This window comes from Bidens hawaiensis, unplaced genomic scaffold (genome assembly GCF_021521415.1).
Source record: "Bidens hawaiensis isolate Kalapana, Puna unplaced genomic scaffold, B.hawaiensis_p1.1 tig00011910_1, whole genome shotgun sequence".
Lineage (NCBI taxonomy): Eukaryota > Viridiplantae > Streptophyta > Magnoliopsida > Asterales > Asteraceae > Bidens > Bidens hawaiensis.
In genome coordinates this window covers 636,350-656,353 of record NW_027491956.1, presented here as the reverse complement: position 1 = coordinate 656,353, position 20,004 = coordinate 636,350, and the positions used below count along the sequence as shown (strand labels likewise).

Genomic DNA, 20,004 nt, shown 5'->3' with positions numbered 1-20,004 from the left:
TATACCCTTTAAGTGAAATTAAAATAGAAAATACATGGAATATCATTTGTTGGCTCTTCTCGTTAAGGATTATCAGTAGGAAAAGGTGATTACTGAGACAGGTTTAGCAACTTGTTATCTGATTATCTTATTCCTATTTTTAAAGTAACAAAATCCCATTAAAAAAACAAATGTCTTGAAACTAACTGTGATACATATAGACGGGAAATAGGACAAAAATACTATTATTGCAACATAAATGATGAGCGTGGATCAAATTAAGTACAAACTCAAGCTTTCAAGAGAATTCTAAATAGCACCAGCAAACCTAGTATTCATACATATACCAAATCCACGTATGCCAAACAACATATTCCAGTGCAAAAGACAATTGCTAGTTTGTCTCAACTAAACACCACTAACATACCATACATACATTTTTGCCAAATCATATGGGCCTGTGACCCTATAACACAACAAATATTATAGTAATCCTGTACTTCTGTGCTAAATCATATGGCATAGACGCGAAACCGAGTCCAGGACGAGCGAAACGCGTAACCGAGCGCCTGTACGAATGAAACATGTTACCAAGACCCGGTACACATGAAACCGGTAATTGGATGCTGGTACACACGAAACGGGTAACCCGGAGCCGATATGCGTGTAAGTACTCTTTCAAGTGATACCTAACGCCTCTATATGGTGTCATTAGTGAGCTTGTATGAGGCAAACCCACATCTACTAAGCAATATTTACCTATATTTAAATTGTGATTAGTATTACTCTAAAATATTATAACAATGGAGTAAATTTGGTTTTGAGAAGTTACCCTTAGGAATTATTAGTTTATCATCTCTACTAAGTGCATTCTTTATTATTCTCGAGTCTGATGCAGTCCCCTCCCAACCGGTTAAAAAGAATGTAAACTTTAAGTCAAATGTGCAAGCTTCCAATACATTTATTGTTGGGTATCCTTTACGACCTCGATATCTGGCGGCATCTTTGTTTGGTACTTTGACACGAACATGTGATCCGTCAATTGCCCCTATGCAATCCTTGAAAAAAGGATAAAATCTCTTTTTCTCTTTAATTTCTTTCGGGACAATATCACCTTTAGGTTGTTGAATATAATGACTTTCTAACGATATAATCGCTCGTAGAACTCTATGGAAGCACCGGCTGGTTGTTGATCTAGAACGACGGTATATCCAAGAGGCTAACCTATTTCTCATGTCATTACCTACAATATGCAAAATCTTGCAACTTGCTCTTCAACGGACATTCGTTGAGTAGGTCGAAGACCACCATCATGCTTTAAGATATTACACAATTTCATATAAGCTCTCTCACTCATAGGAATAAGTTCACGACATTTACCGCTGTTTGAAAGGTCATGTAACATCTCTTCTCGTACATATCTTCGTTGTAAAATTACATCTCTAGTAGGTATATTGGCATGTTTTTTGGTAGACAATCTATGTCGTATAATGAAAGCTAGCAATAAGCAAATTAGGCCAACTGCCTGCAATTGTCGAGCTCGCACAACATGAATTATACGAAGTATTTGATCACGAAATATTTGATCTTCCATAGCAAAATGCAAAACTTCACTTTAAAAAAAACATATCTTTAACACAATGAAAACTACTAATATGAATGGTAACATATATTAAAAACTAGAATTTTAGATAAATGGGAAATAAACATTTGATAAAATCATTGATTGGGTGTTAATCATTTGAGTGTCTTCTCTGACTTTTATGGCCATAAGTTAAGTCTGGTCAATAAGTATTAATCGGGTTATTCGGGTCAACCCGATTAACCCGAATAGTTATTAGGGTCGGGTTTCGGGTTTGCTTTAGTAAAAAGAATCGGGTTTCGGTGTTGGAACCCGGATAGTTATCAATCTAATAACAATTAACAGATCTCGGTTCTGTGTTAACCGATTAATACATTAACTATAGATCTCGCTCATAATTAACTTTGACTCAGTGTTATATGTGTGTATATATTATCAGTATGTATATAATAGTGATGTTATAATCTTAGGATGAAGATCGAGAGAGGATTTCGACAGGGTTTCGTTAATTAAACTCTCAAAACTTAAATTAAGCTTGAACAGTGTTCACGTATAAATAGAAGACGAACCTAGTTCGTTAACATCCCCTAACGAACTAGAGCTCACTTCGTTACATACACTTAAATAACGAAACACCCCCTGATTCGTTAACATCCCCTAACGAATCAGGAGGGAATAAGTTTAAGTCTTAGTTCGCTAACATCCCCTAGCGAACTAGACTTTACATTTAACGAACTAGACAATAATTAAACTAATTATTACATTAAATATAAAACGAAAACATTAACGTTAATTACAAAGACTCAAGACGAAAAACCGTGCACTAACAGACACCCCCTCGTCTTGAGCTCTTCGTCTTTAAATTACTTGAAGCGCTTGGACTGCCAGTCTATGCAACTATGAATTCCATGCTCATGACATACACGAACAACTCGTTGGAATTGCATAGCCAGGTCGTAGTCTTCATGGCGCTCGAACAAAATCTGCTTCCTGTGGAGCACGTCATTTTCTGTCTCTAATAAATTAACCAACCACATCGGGTCGATTATCTTGATGAGCTCAGTCTTCAATCCTCTACCAAGAACAATGACGGCCTCTCCAGTACGATTGTCATAGTACCAGCGGTTGAACGATAGATACATATTTTGAGGCATCGTCTTCACAGGAACCTGCTTCATCGTCTTTGGCGGCTTCACCTTTAGGACAAGTTTCCTCCAGCCAGTCCTAGGATCAATCTCGTCAATACTTTTACGACTAGGGACCTGAGGCTTGAAGAACTTGAAGCCATGATTGACCTTGAACAGTAAGTGTTGGTGAAACCACTCAGCTGTTCGGTAACCCCCACGATTGATAAATGGACGTTTCGCGAGGGTATGAACATCCCACCGCGGCAAAGTAGGAACATCTATTATCGTCTCGTAGTACTGGACCCCCTTCTCCCACTTAACTATACATACCTTAAGCTCAGAATCATAGAGCCATGAAGCAATATCACCATGTACCTTGGAATCAGTCTTGAAGGAGGTTACTTGGTTTTCTTTAACCCATGCAGCAGCAGCGTCCTTACGTTCTTGATCAACATATCGATACGCACTGATGATTTTACCCACTTTCTGACGTTTGAACCATCTTGCAATATCATCATCAGTTATGACTTAAAGTGACTGAACTGTCCGCTTACACTTCAACACCTTTTCCAATTCATCTTCTGCCACTTTAACTGTCTGTTCATCAAATACCAGAGCACCTTGATCAACATTAGTGTGTTAAAACAAGTCCGGATACTCCTCGGCAGTTACATCTTCCATATCAACATCCTCATCTTCATAAATAAAGTCCTTATTCATCTGAATTGACGGATCATCCGATATACCTTCCTCATTCACCACCTCGACATCAGGCTCAGTCTCTAAAGCAGTCAACTGATCGTCATTCATCCCAAGCAATATAGAAATCTACTCCCGTGTCAGAGACCTATCCACAAACTCACCAACCTCTATCTCATCTCTGTTCACCACACTCCTAACCATCCCCGATCCATCCACAAATATCACAGTGTTAGCTGCAATCATTTCAATAGGCTTAGCAGCAGTTGGATCCTGATATATAATAATCTATTTACCCGAGTTTTCACCGCTACTTGTACCAGCACCAGAAGATGAACCGTGCGATTGTTTAGGCTCACCTCCCGCACCAGACTCGTCAGGATCTTGGTCATCATCTTTGAGTTTCTTAAGGGCATCTTCTTTGCAAGTCAATTGCAAGATCAATTCTTCTTGTTCCTTCATTTTCAACCCCTGAGACTCAACAATCGCCCGCAGCGCTCTCCTTCTGACAAAAAGAGATATAGCTCATCATCCGTCTTTGATTCTCCATAAGGCGTTCTTGATTTTGACGGTCAGCTGCCATTTGATTTTCATAAAGGTGGAGAAGATTCAACATCTCAGTCTGACGGTTTGGTGGCAAGTTGTATAGTGATGGATGGACAGGTTGAATCGGTCCCTGAGGCCGAGTGATTCTTATAAACGAGACATCACTTGGAGGAGGAGGAGTAGGAGGACAAGGAGGAGGAGGCCTCATTGAGGGTGTTGAAGGGACAGTAGATAATGTAGCAGGAGGCCTTGGAATCTCAGATAACGCCATTTGAGGGATTAAACCAAGCCTTTCATGTGACACCATCGTCGTTGTCAATGTAAGAATCGGAGTGCTAGTAGTTGGCGGCACTGCCGAGCGTTGAGGCGTTGATTGACGTGGTGGTGGAACACCAATAATTACCCCAGCCCCCGCTGAGACACGTCTTTTCTTCGATGGCTCACCAGTTGCCACCGCTTTCCCTTTCCTTTTCCTTTCTTGTTGAGCTGCAATGGTGGCAGCTAAAGCAGCATTGACTGCCTCTTGTTGCTCTTGAAAGGCAGCATCACCAGCTCCACCATCACCATCATTACCATAATCATTTCCATCATCATTGTTCCCACCTTCTCCCCCTTCACGCTCGGCATCCGAGTCATCATGGATCCAACGTTCATTAGGAGGACATTCATAATTAGGATTAATTATATGACCAATCATCCGTTTATTCTTTGGCTTCTCCTTTCTATAAATCAACATTCGATGCACCGTATCAGCTTTCATGTGTTCCATAGGAAACACATCATTCACTTGAGTTGGATCAATGGCTAAATTGGGAATTAAGTCTTGAATAATCAGCTGTAGGAAACGAGGATACATCAAAAACTTTTTCTTTTGAAGTGTTTGCTGAACTTGCTCTTGCAGATGATCATAAACTAACTCAGAGTAGTTAAACGTCTTGTTAAGAATAAGAGCAACGAAAGCTGACTGTATACTACTTCTACATTCATCAAATCCACCCCGACGACCACTCATACAGTGAATTAAAACATGAAGAAGATATTTGTATGGTGGGCATAAACCATTCTTGTTTAACATAAACTTGTCAATATCGCCACCATAACGTAAACGAGTAAATAAGCCCTTGATCAACTGTTTGTCAAATTCACTGGGGTTGTCATCATTATCACCAAATTGAAGCACCTGGCGAACCACTTCCACATCAATTGTAATAGCCGTTTGATTAATCGTGGCTCTAATATGTTTTTCCGCCTCCACAACCTCAGCAGTATCCCAAAACTGTCTAATAATACTCAAAGACACTCTGGATCGAGCAGTGATTGCCTATCGTATCACTGAACGTCTTAAAAATGCTAACATGTCTCCAAATACGTCAACGTCAGCAATATCTTGATTAATATATGCACAGATGTTGTGTTTTGTGTCGTATGGTAACAAGATAACATCCTCCTGTTGTTCTTGAGGTGGTTGCTCCTGTGGTGGTTGTTCTTGTTGTCCTTGACCAGCAACCGGTGGATCTTGATTTACTTGATCAGCCATTTTAACTGTATAAATATGAACGAATATAAGAAATGTGAAAATGTAATATATATTTAGGACATTTAAATACCTAATGATGTATTTAATTTCATATGATATGTGTAATCAATTTATTTACGCGTTTGGACGGTTGAAAGACTTTAGTTACTTTAAATGTTAATTTTAAATAAATTATCATAAATGTCATTCGTTAAATATCGCTCTGATTCGTTACCATTCAGTAACTAATCGAGCGATTCGCTATCAGGTAAATAAGCTAACGAAGTAGACTTAGCGAATTACTATTCAAAATGACGAACTAAGGATCTAGTTCGTTATACTTTTAACGAATCCACATCTGATTCATGAACTAAATTATTCGCTGAGCTAGTTCGTGTATTTCCTTAACGAATTGGACACGAAGCAATTCCAATTCGCTAAGGATAACGAATGGTCAATAAAAGTTTGGCTTGATCTTTGACTCTTCATAGTCAAGGTCAAAATTAATAAGAACACCGAAGGTCAATAACACAAACCCAGCTACAATTCGCACATGTTTATCGTCGAACAAACAAAGTAATAGGTCTATGTAACTCGGAAAAGCTATACGAAGCTCACGGTGTTAAGATTGAGGCTTAACACCGTATCCTAAACAAGAACAATCAATACATTAAACAGAGTCTAAAACCCTGAAACAACAATCATTCAAACGACCCGGCAAACAAAAATCAATCGTTGATTAAAGTCTACCCAGGGTATCGGAATCACATTCCGATCACATTGAATCATCAATAAGCAAATTTAACATAATGAATCATCAATAAATTGGGGTTTATGAACTCGGAAAACCCTTGAATCACAAAAATCCATAAATAGTCTATCAAAGCTCAGTCATGTTTGACGAAAATCACATCGCAGTGATCCTCTATACCTTAGACAAACAATGATAGCCTTGAAATGTTGAGATTTGGAAGTCGAATTTCAGAGAAAAATTTGAAAAAGATTACTTTAGGGTGAAGGAAGAAGACGAACAGTGAAGGACTGTTCGTGTTTCTTGTCTTATATAGCCTAACACGCCACCCAAGGTACTCTTTGTACGAATCAAGCGATTCGTTTGAATTATTAAAAACGAATTAGGTAATTCGCTATTACAGTTCGTTACCTTAGAGTAGCGAGCAAGACATGACTTGCGTCTTGATTCGTTAAATATGTATAACGAAGAAGGGATGATTCATTACAGAGTGCGGAAGCGAATTAGGTGAGCGAACTAGAAACCAGTTCGCTAAAGAATCACCTAGTTCGTTATCCATAATTAACCAAGTAGATTTTAACGAATTAAAACTTTATTTAATTTTAAATTAAATAATTAAATGAATTAAATAGTGAATAAATCAAATTTTAACTTAAAAGCATTACCAAGAACCTTTTTATCTTGATAATTGAATACTTTAAAAGACGTTTCACTTTTACGAAACATAACTTAAAAACATTAAATAATTTGTAAAGTAAGAAGAATAAAATATTTTTGGTATTTTAAAAAAAAATTAAAGAATGTATTTACAAAGAAGCATCCGAACATAAAAATTGGACAATATTTTTGTGTTTTTCTATGATTTATCAAAAGCAGTACATATTTTTGTGTTTTTGTTGAGTTTGAGCAGAGAATCATATTAACCGAAATGCCCTTCCATCACAGTTTTATATTTCAGCGATATTACAACTGGCGTTAAGTCGGTCATTGATATTGTTGTCCACTTAAATCTTATAACAAACCTTCGAGCATTTATGTGATATGATTTATGGTTCAATTAGCGCACAGAATATCAGAAACTATCAGCCCCAAATCTCGGTTCAAGCTTAATTTGATTTTTGCCAAATCACCCCAATTTGACTTAAACCATTATAGTGTTGATCAAAAATTTTGATACCAATTGTGAAATTTTGAGCAATGCATCAAGTTTCCTTTACTGTGGTGAGTATACACGAGTCCATCTGTCGGCTTACATACATTGTATCCCCTGGGGTCCGTTTCTTATTGGTAATGAGACGCACAGCAGTGATCAAGTTTAATGACTTTGGGTTTGCTCTAGAAAGCGAGTGAAATATTCATGCTTATGAATACCCAGATGATTAAGCCGCATAAAGACTCACAGTGTCCAGAATCCTAACTCTTGTTATTTGCTTTATTATATTTTTGGATGAACAACAACTATAAGGCTTGAGTATGACCGGTTATTACATTTCTACCATCTTCACCGAGACTTTTGCTAGAGACCAACACCTCTTTCAATTTGGCTTTTCTTTAAGTTTATATCACTTACTTTACTCTATCAGCTTTGTTTAAGACATATCAATGCACCAATGGTTAAGCACTCAGTCTTTTAAGCTTATTTCTTTCTGGATTTGGGGTCAAATAATCAATGTACTATCATTTTCTCTTTTTGCTTCAAAAACTCAAAAGTTTGAGGAGCATAAAACAAAATAATTTTAATTGCCCCAGTTAATTGAAGTTTATAAATTAATGGCTATCCTATCCATCTACAAGTAGAGAATAGAACCAAAACATGCAAGCACGCTTCACAAACTTAAATAACTGACTAAATTTTCAGCTAAAACTAAAGTAGAAAACTTAGCAAACGCCCCAAGTACTATCCATTTGTCAGGTAAATGGCTAACCCGAAGATTTACAAGAAATTATCAGGACCAAAGATATACAAGTATATGTCCTTCAAAATAGAAGCAAATGACATAATTTTCAGCGAGTATAAGCAAAAATCTTTTTGGTTTTTCTCTTTACAAACTAAAACACAATCTTTTTGTCTTTTCGGATTTTTCTTTACAAAACAAGAAAAATTCACATTCTTTTTGACTTTTTCAGAATTTTTTTGTACAAACAGAAATCACAATCTTTTTGGTATTTTCTAACTTTAACATGTTTTAGGGTTTTCAAATATTAGATTAAAACAAGAGAGAAAAACAAGAAAGAACACAATATTTTTGATTTTTCTATGTTTTCTAATGTTTTTGGGTTTTATCTATACAAACAAAAAGCACAATATTTTTGTATTTTCTAGAATTTACCCCCTAAAACCTAAAACAGAAGAAAATTAAACTAGAACAATAAAACAAGTAAAGATAATTATCCTAATTTTAGGATCTCAGCAAGGGTCTTCAATCCATTTAAACCAAGCAAAAAAGTTAAAACGTGTTTTATCAAACGCTTTGGTAAATAGATCGGCTTTTTGAAAATCAGTGTGCACTTTCTTAAGATCAATTAATTTCTTTTCATAACAATCTTGTATAAAATGATATCGAATTTCGATATGTTTTGTTTTAGAATGTTGTACGGGATTCTTGGTGATACTAATAGCAGCAGAGTTATCAATCAAGATGGGAGTAGTAAGAAACTTCAAACCGTAGTCGCGAAGATGTTGTTGTATCCACAAAACCTGGGAACAGCAACTCAAGGCTGCAACATACTCAGCTTCGGCGGTTGAAGTGGAGACCGTTGTCTGCTTCTTACACTGCCAGGAAACAATCCGGCTTCCTAAGAATTGACATCCCGCTGTAGTAGACTTGAAATTGATCTTGCATCCTCCATAATCTAAGTCTGAGTAAGCGGTAAGATCGAATGTATCATCTTTGGGGTACCATAACCCGATGTCAGGATTTCCCCGTAGATATTGCAGAATACGCTTGACCGCTGCCAGGTGAGTCACTCGGGGACTAGCTTGGTACCTAGCACATAAACAAACAGCAAACATTATGTCGGGTCGAGAAGCAGTTAAATACAATAAAGAACCAATCATGGCACGATAGAGGGTCGGATCAACGGTATCCTCCAATTCATCCGTTGATAAATTGTGACCCACGGGAAGAGGAGTAGAAGGATTTTTCCGGCAGTAATCTTGAATCGGCCCAAGACATCGTTCACATATTTTGTCTAATGAATGAAGATTCCCTTCGCAGACTGATGAACCTGCAATCCTAAAAAGAAATTCATCTCTCCCATCGAACTCATCTCGAACTTGGTTTACATAGACTTCTCGAACTCCTTACATAACATGTTGTTCGTAGACCCAAAGATTATGTCATCAACATAAATCTGAACGAGCAGAAGATCATCACCAATATTTTTATAAAATAAAGTGCAGTCAACAGTTCCACGTTTGAAGCCGTTATCTGTCAGATGGTCGGCGAGCGTGCCATACTAAGCTCTAGGGGCTTGATGTAGACCATATATGTCTTGTTTAATCGGTAAACACGGTCAGGATAATCAGGATCTTCAAAGCCTGGAGGCTGTAAAACAAACACTTCCTCGTGAAGTTTACCATTGAGAAAAGCACTCTTAACATCCATTTGATACACTTTGATATTCTTGTAAGCAGCATATGCCAGGAAGATTCGAATCGACTCTAATCTTGCAACTGGAGCATACACCTCAGTGTAATCAATACCCTCTTGCTGATGAAAACCTTGCACCGCTAGACGTGCTTTGTTTCTCACAATTACTCCATGATCATCTTTTTTACACTTATATACCCACTTAGTCGGAATTGCCTTCTTGACTCTAGCAGGTTTGTCAATAAGATCCCAAACACCTAAACGTGCAAATTGTTGTAATTCTTCTTGCATAGCTTCTACCCAAGAAGGATCTTGCAGAGCTACACGAGAAGTTGTAGGCTCAATTTGAGATAGAAAACAAGTAAATTTAGCAACAGTTGCAATTTCATATGCGTGTAAGTCAGCATGAGCACATAGAGCATTATTGTCACTTGAAGAGGCAACTTGATGTCGTGTCTGAACCCCTACATCAAGGTCTCTAATAATGTTTTCATGTGGATGGTAATTATGAATCCTGAGAGTAGGATTTTTAGAAACAGCAACATTTTTAAATAAATTAGTGTAATGTTCACCCAATTCAAGAGATGAAACATCACTGTCAAGTGCAATTACTTGATCCACAACAGTATTATCATCAGATGAAGTAGATGCATTATCATCATGAACAGGAGATTCATTATCAGGTTCTTCAAATGGAGCAGCAATTGGAGCTTCAACATCATTTGAACTTACGAACCTTGGAATTTCCAAATGTTCTTCAAAATAAGCACGAACTAAATCTTCATCTAGATGATCAGTTGATGGAGTGAATGAATTAAATAAGCTATCATAGTCAAACATCCAGTCGGGACCTTTCCCTTGTGGAGGAGTAGTGTACTTTTGACAATCAACATGGTACCACTCTTCAACACAACCAGATGTAAAATTAAAAACCCGTTTCTTAGGTGACGCATACCCCAAGAAATACCCTTCAATGGCTTTTTCTTCAAACTTACCCACATCCTTTTTCAGCATAGTACAGGGACACCCAAAAGGTTCTAGGTACTTTAAGTTAGGCTTAAGATTATTCAATAATTCATAAATGGTCTTCTTGAGTCGTTTAACAGTTAGAACACGATTGAGTGTATAACAAGCCGTATTCACCGCCTCATTCCAAAACTGGACAGGAAGCTTAGAATCAGCAAGCATAGTTCTTGCAGCTTCAATCAAGGTTCTATTCTTTCGTTCAGCAACGCCATTTTGTTGAGGTACATATGGTGCACTATATTCACGGTGAATTCCCTTTTGGATACAAAAGAAATCCAACATAGTGTTTTTGAATTCAGTTCCATTATCACTCCGAATTCTCCTCACCTTTTGTTTGTAAAGTGATTCGATTTTAGTGATAAGGTTTTGTACCAAAACAGGCGTTTGATCTTTAGAACTCATAAATAACACCCATGAATATCTCGAATAATCATCAGTCACAACTAGGCAATACCAGTCTCCAGAAATACTCGCACGATTCACTGGAACGAACAAATCCATATGAAGTCGTTCAAGCGGAGTATCAATGGAATTCAATACCTTAGATGGGTGTGATTTCTTCTTCTGTTTGCCCTTCTTACAAGCAACACAGTGATCGGATAACTTAAAATTCGTTAACGACACCCCCTCTACCAGATCGTTTGTCATTAAATAATTCATCTTTCGAACATGTATGTGACCCATTCTTCGATGCCAAAGTACGGAGTCTTTCTCGGTTGCTTTCGAGACAAAACACGTTTCGATCGATGTAGATACTTTAGAATTCATATTCAAGACATAAATATCATTTGATCGAGGTGATCGCATGACAACCATGTCCTCGGGAATCACATAACCCGGTTTCAGAATCAGACACTCTTTATCTGTAAATACTGTAGTGTATTGCTTATCACATATTTGCGATACACTCAATAAATTATGGTCCACTTTATCACAATAGTTAACTTTCTCAAATGTAATCTTCCCATTCGAAACATCACCTTCTTGTGTAATCATACCCCCAGAATTCCCAGAAAACGCCACATAACCCCCTTGAATATTTCTCATGTTTGATAAGAGATTGAGATTTCCAGTAATATGACGAGAACATCCACTGCCCATGATCCAGTTTTCACCAGAAATGGTCTTGGATGAACCCTCATTTTGCTTGGCCGTACAAGCAGATGTGGAAGAATCACTGATTTTCGCCATACAAGCAAAATTGATTGAAAGATCTTTACTTGACTCATCAGACTCAGATCCAGAATCATTATCAGAAGACATCTCACTTCTACTATCCTCTTGAACATTTTCAGTAAGTCCAATCATTGCCAGATTTGCTTGAGTATCATTACACAGTAGTCGTTGTGACCAATCGTCTCCATTAGCTAACATTGCTTGTGACCCGGAACTTGATGGTTTCTTTTCAGTATCATTACCCCATGGTGTTGAAGAGTTTGAATTTTGACCACGAAGACCAGTATACTCCTTTTTCGGTTTGTCACACTCTTTTGCAAAATGACCGAATTCTTGACAATTGTAACATTTCACTTTCAACTTGTCAAATCCCAACTTTTTGTTTAGAGCGGGAAGATCTTTTCCGGTTCTTTGCATGAATCTTTTCACCTTTCTAACAATCATTGCCATGTTCCACTTTAAATCCATGATTTCCAAGTCATCTGGATCAATCTGATCATAGTCTTCATCAGTTAAATCACTAGTGGCAATTTTGCTACTTACCAGATTTTCATACGAAGTCATGAAAGCAGATAGAAAAGCAAAGTTTTGTTCAGCTTCTTTCATGTTGACATTTGAAGGTGCTGAGTAGTGAGTTGTATTGGGTGAACTTCCTGAAACTCCAGTTGATCCAGAAATACCAGAAGATCCAGTACTTCCAGCTGTATAAAAATAGGCTCGTGGATCACTATACAATGTAGTTGCATTCTCACTTGCAGCTTGAGTAATAAAAGCAGTCAATGGAGAGATGGTTGAACCAAGAGGCATACTACCACCATAGAAAGAAGGATCTTGACTTTCTTTTGAAGATTTTTGACACTTAAGATCACATTCTCTGGCTTCAATCTTCTGTAAGAATTCAATTGTAGTCAAATCTTCATTCAAGAAATAATTTTTTTCCTTGAGAACCATTAAGAATATGGAATAAGAACTTGGAAGCACACTCTTAATAGTGTCAATTTTATCCCTCTCAGAGACATCTAATTTCATCTTGTTCATCTCAGCAATCAAGTGATTGAATCTCGTTGTCATTTCTTCAACCGTCTCACCTTTCAATAAATTAAAGTTTTTGAATTGAAACTTAAGCATCACCTTTTTGCTTTCAGTCGTGTTACCCATACTTCTCATTCGAATATGTTGAAACAAAGAAGCACATATTTTTATACTACCCACTTGGTGAAAAATATTCTCAGACAAAGCCATGGTTAGAGTAGAATAGGCTTTTGTCTCTATCTCTAATGCTTTCTTTTCTTCAACTGAGTATTGTGAGATAGCTTTTGGTGTAAAACCAATAGTCTCATCTCCAATCATAGGAATGGTATAGACTTCATCTAAACAGTATGAACAATCAGGATAAACTGATCCTAAATGAGCACGAAACCTAGGTTCCCACTTGGCAAAGTCACTGAACTTCATCAACCTTGGACATTTCGAATGTGAACCTATCTCGGTATCAAGTTGCAACATTTGTTGCATCAACATGTTTTGAGACGCCAATGCATACATACCGGCCATCTTTGACAAGTTTCAAAATTCAAGGGTGTTATGAATCAAACAACGAATAAGGTTAACGAACTATAAACAGTTGTAGCGAACTGTGAACAGTAGAATAACGAATCAAATATTAACGTAGTTAAGATTGATCAGACAACGAATCACAATTGAGTTTAACGAATCAACCAACGAATCAAAAGGTTAACGAATCAGAAAGTCAAACTAACGAATTGACTAACGAACTGGCCAAGGAATTAGCAATCAAACTGATAAGAAAAAACTTAACGAATTAGAGAGTCTTCAGTAGCGAATCACTAAGAAAGACTTAGCGAAATAGATAACGAACCAGCTACAGTTGATTAGCGAATCAACTATAACGAATCAGGTTGTTACAACCGTTTGTAACAAACTCTAACACCTTATGCCACGTGACAAAGGTTGTTATGACACAAATCCCAAAGTGGACGCGTGTCACACGAATCAGTTAATCCAATTAACGAATCATATGACACGAACTAACAAATGACACGAACTGACTAGCGAATCACTTGAAAATTATGACGAATCTACTAATTTAGATAACGAATCAAGATGAATAATATAACGAATCATCAGAAAGATGATAGCGAACCATATTCATCTTCAAATCTTCAAATCTTCAAAGAGAATTTCCAGAAATCTGGAAATGATGAACACCAACCCAGATTCTAAAATCTGTAATACCAACTCGATTCTTAACCAAAATCCACAAATGACCTATCAAAATACTCGTAACACAATCGCGAAACCAATACGCTAATCCTCGATACCAAACATCTACGATTGCCAGTCCAATTTTACCAAAACACGAACCCTGTTTCGGCCTTAAACCAAAACCAACACCAAATCCATTCAAAACCAAACCAAAACTCAATTCCAATTCACAAAACCATTCCAATACTTTAACCAACTCGGATTCAATCCAATTCATCCATAATTCAATCAATTCAACTTAAAATTGATTCAAATTCACTCAAACATAATATTAACAATATCAAAAACTAATTAAACACCAAATCAAGTGTAATTGAGCTCCAACGGCTCTGATACCACTTGTTGGAACCCGGATAGTTATCAATCTAATAACAATTAACAGATCTCGGATCTGTGTTAACCGATTAATACATTAACTATAGATCTAGCTCATAATTAACTTTGATTTAGTGTTATACGTGTGTATATATTATCAGTATGTATATAATAGTGATGTTATAATGTTAGGATGAAGATACATTCGGGTTAACCCGAATAACCCGATTAATAGCGTTATTAAGGATAAAGCCCAACCCAATATACAATTATAAAACCCAATATGGATCAGCTAATTCTCAAAAACCTGGAATGTGAACTTTAATAAAACTATAGAATATTAACAATACCACTTGACACTTTATAATTATATTGTGTGCAAATTAAAGAGACCTTACTAGTTGCTGCCTGCTGACCTTGCTAGCTGAATGTTTTATATTTCCTTTTTTAAATTCTGAGTTTTGGTTACAAAAAGAGACTTTGCTAGCTACTGGCCTACTGCCTTATTCCATTTTTAGAACTAACTGTATGTTTTAAGTTTTGGATATTATGAGTCTTAGTCTAGATTATTCATCATAATATTATCAAATAGTTGGATTATCTCACTTACGTAATTGTATAACTTGTATTTATTTGAATTAACATCAAAATATCGGGTAACCCGACTAAACCGACCCGACTAACCCGAAACCCGATTAACCCAAACCCGACAAACCCGAACCTTAATAGGGTCGGGTTGCGGGTTAGTTTTCTTTTATTAAAAACCCGATTAACCCGACCCGATTAACCCGAAACCCGTTCGGGTTGACCCGATGAACACTCATAACCCATTCGTTGTGTAGTTTTGATATATGGCCATTAATATTTTGACAATAGTATGAAGATTTAGCAACAACAAACATATAATATGAAAGATATAGAAACTTCATATTGCATTCTATGTCTAATTAGATAAAATTACAACTCAGTAACCTATTAACCTGAATAATTAGATGTTTAGATGTTTGTAATTAGGGCAAAATATGGAAAAGTAGATTAGGAAGAAAGCTAACCTGATAGGATGAAGTTCGATTCTAGGAAGAAGATGAGATGTTCAATTGCTCTGTAGATGTATATATGGGGCAAAAAGATGCAGGTTAGCGTCAAATAAAAACTGCTGGAGTATGTAGAGAACGTGAGATAATGGTGTGTAATTAAAGAATATATTTGAGGGTAATTAAGGAATTGGTTTGATTTTCTCTCCCAATCTCTCCAATTTGGAGAGATGGATTTATATTTTAATTTTCCAGTCTTTTCTCTTTTTTCTCCTCCCTTTCTCTCCTTAAAAAACTCAGGAACATAATTTTCTTCCCTTTTCCTATCATTTCCTTCCCCTCCCCTCGTTAAATGAGACTCGGAAACACAGCATTAATATTGCATTTTCATCTAGGGGGTAATTATTCATGTTTGTTGTTTTTGTTGTATTGATCTCCAATAATTTCTTGTAGACTAAAAAAGATCTTAGAAAAGCATATTTAATTGCTTTAAATTCTGGGAAAAAATTTTGATTATAACGAGTTTGTGTTTGGCCAGTTCTCTCTCTAAATAAGCTTGGTATCGAACCGGAATCGGCAGCGAAAATCTCAGTACTGACTTTCTCAAATTATTGGTACCGATACCGATACAAAAATGTTCGATTTAGTACGGTACAGGTTCCGAAGGCAAAACGGCAAAACTAAGAAACCCTGATACCGAATTAAAATGTACCTACCAGTACCGAAAACTCAAAAAGTTGATACCAATTTATTACCGATGACATCAAATTGGTACCGATTCGATACGGGTACCCATACCATTTGCCCATCCACAGTTCTCACTCTTTACCGAACATTTAATCGATGCCCCCAGTCACTGGTTACGATGACTATGTTCAAACACTTCTAAATTCTTGTAAGCGGCACACCACCTTCTTAACTCCACTCTTGACACTTAATAATCCATAATTACAATTTTGATTAGTAAAGAATAAAAAACAGTTTTTTGTTACTAACTTGTAATAAAATTTAAAGAATTATTAGTATTTTATACAATGTTTTAAAAACCAATATTTTACTTGTACCGGATTGGACTGAAAAAATGGTACAACGGGTTGAACCTGGTTATACCGGAAGGTTAAACCGGTTAAATAGTTTACCTTATAATTTCATATAAATATAACTTCAATCCAAAAATAACCCAAAAGTAAATGATTCCATAAAAAAAATAATCTAAAAGTTAATATTAAAAAAAATAATGCAAAAACACTCAATTTTAAATAAAATGGTCATAAAGTTTACACGTTTGAATGTTAATTGTTAGGTTAAAAGTAATTTTGAAAAGATATGGGCCACAAATATCAAAAATATCTCGGACATAAAACCGGTTTACCGGTAAAAACCGGTGTTTTAAACAAAAATCCCCGGTATGATGTTCTAGCAAACCGGCCAAAAATACCAGACTCAAAATACAGGTCTGCTGTGTGAAATCCAGCTTAACCGGTTCAACCAGCCGGTAATAACTAGTTTTTAAAACACTGATTTTATTGTTTATTTTAAGTTAAAAAATATAAAAAGACCATGTGTAGTCATAATGCCCCACCCTGGACATTATGTGTCATGTGACGCCCAATCAGAGTTATGATATTTTAGCAAAAAGAGGGTGTAGTCATAATGCCCCACCCTTGAGCATTATGCGACACGTGGCGCCTAGTAACTTTTACATTTATTTGTTTTTTTAAATAATAATCATTTCATATTTAAATATAAAACTAGTATTTAATACCCGCGCGTTTGCGCTAAGTTTGTGTCTAGAAATTCGGACCCCATAACAAAAATTCTATACTGTTTCCGTGTTTGTACGACTACAAAGTATGATTATAGATATTGTGTTCTCGGCGTGCGTGCTTTTATACATTTTACATACACAAAAAGCCACTAATTTGGCTCACATTCCTAATTGACATCGTCACCTGCACACCTATGGTTTGTACACCTTGATTCAGCCCCGAGACCGAGCCTGAAACAGTCACTTGCTGTCCCATTTGTGGTACTGTGTTGGTGGCTACTTTCTGAATGCAGATGTTTACCTGCTTCTTGTTTCAGCCCTTGATTTATTCCTTGAATTTATGAGGAAAATTAGACAGTTCTGATAGTAATCAAGTGTTGGAAATTTACAGCTAATAAAAATCCATTCTTACATACCTTTTAGTTTATATATTCCACATCGTCAGCTGCAAGTGCTTCAGCAATGACCTTAAGCCTTAAGGAGCACCCTTTGCGACTTAACCGGAGCTCCAGATGTACCATTTCAATCAAACTAACAGAAAGAACAATTCATCCACAGTGAGCTCATCATTCTGGTAGAAATAAAAGTTGCAGCCAACTCTGCCAGATATACTACAACATATATAAGCATTTATGTTAGTTCATAAAAATCAACAAATTAAGTAAAGAAAGTGCGTGCACCTAACAAAGGTTGCTAGTGAAGTTGTATTGCCATCATCATTCTATTAAGTTTAAAAGTGAACCATTTGATAAATGTTAAGTTAGGCTTCACATGATCTATTCCTCGTAGCGGATAAATAAAAAAAATCACCAAACTACTCGTTTCTATAATAATCTGATTATCATATTCTAATGAGTAAACCTGAACCGTAGAAGGCGAAATGTTTACGATTTGAGCACTTCAATCGAAGAAATAATGATTTTTAGTAACCAAAAAGTGATAACATATGTAGATGAAACCGAATAATCATAAGAAACACTGATTTTTGGTAACGGAAAAGTGATAACAGATGTAGATAAAATACTCGAGGCTCATATCTCCTCTATGGTTGCAACGTAGATTGCTTCGCCGAATAGCCGAGCAACATAAGGCATAGCAACAAACCAAGAACAATATAAACTACCAGTCACGACAACCGCCAGTCCGCCACGCCCATTGTCACAGGCGGAACTCCCGCGATATGACAGGCTTGCCCAAGTATATGATCCGCAATATTAACAATCACAGTCAATGCCCTGCCAAGATACAATATACTAAGGTAAAGCAATCGTTTGAGGCGCTTTAAAGCATACAAAACGGTTATCATCATAGCCTCCAAATAGGGAAATAGGGAAGACATCAACAGCTACGCTTGTGCCAAAGATGCATAATCCAACATATAAAAGAGGAATGTGATTCGTAATTTCAAATATGACTTTGGTTTTAGCAGTAACAACTAAAATAGATGAGCTCAAGACCCATGGCTGCAATGCCATAAGTCGATCATTATCATTGCCCACATATTTAATCCAAACATGAAGGAAACAACATGATAATCGCATACTCAACCAAAAGAGACACTACCAAATTGTATCGATGTGGCGAACACAACTCACATGCTCAGATTGCCTTATATCTTTTCACAAAGTTGTCTCAAGACTAATTCAATTAGTGAATAAATTGGTTAAACAAATAGAATCTCTTAATTTTGACATAACCACAACCAACCAAAAATCGCCGGTCTCCGCCACGCCGCCGCCTATGGTTCCAAAACGGAACCCGGCAACAGTCACAGCATCGCCGTCGCCTAGGGTTTACAATACGTAACCAGGCAACAGACGAATCGGAGCCATAAAAGACGGAGGCAGAGCCTCAAAGGTGGCCGTCATACTTCTGCCACCACCATACACGCCGCCAGAAATCGGCTTGCGAAATAGAGAAAACTTACCATAAGTGTCTCTCCGTAAACCTCCAACTAACTCACCGGTCGTTGAAGACGATGATGATGGCCGTATATGGTGGTTGCGATAAGGTCATGAGCCTGGCATAATGGAAATTGGAAACAAACAACGATAATACCCAGAGGGAAGATACGACAGGTGTGATGAATTAGGCAGCTTTCAATCACACGTGTACATCACATAAACTTTGAGAGTGCTATAACATTGTGTACAACAAACAAAGCAAGATGTACAATACACAAAGCTTAAAGATGATGTCTTTTAATATATATATAAATTACAAAAAACTACATTAAAATAAAAAAAAATACATCAAACTCATAAATAAAAACTACATTACAATAAAAAAAATAAAATAATAATAATAAGACTAAATGTTGTATTTTTTAAAAATTTTATTCTGCCGAATTGCTTTTAAAGATTGGACTCTCGGGTCGTATTCGGATAACTCGTTTGTTAAAACCTCGATGTCGTGGTCCAATTCCTTCCTTTTAAGTACTTTGACGGTGTCTAAATTTACTTGAAGACGTTGAGCTCCAAGTTCGTGTATACCTTTGAGTCGAATGTTCATTTCTTTGAAATGACTTTCAATTTCGGCATTCGAACCCATTGACGACACGACACCATTCCCCCCTTCCATTGCTTCTTCTACCCCCCGGTCGAGGG

General features: G+C 36.7%; 1 long non-coding RNA gene across 2 annotated transcripts; it reads right to left on the bottom strand.

Moving 5' to 3' along the window:
- Positions 1-17,688: 17,688 nt before the first annotated feature.
- On the bottom strand, positions 17,689-19,417 carry LOC143539564 (uncharacterized). Of its 2 annotated transcripts, XR_013136464.1 has the most exons (3): positions 19,326-19,417; positions 17,811-18,009; positions 17,689-17,729 (listed from the first exon to the last, which is right to left on the bottom strand). It is a non-coding gene; the product is annotated as an uncharacterized LOC143539564 (long non-coding RNA). The 2 variants fall into 2 exon arrangements; XR_013136463.1 differs by having other exon boundaries at positions 17,811-19,411.
- Positions 19,418-20,004: the final 587 nt, after the last annotated feature.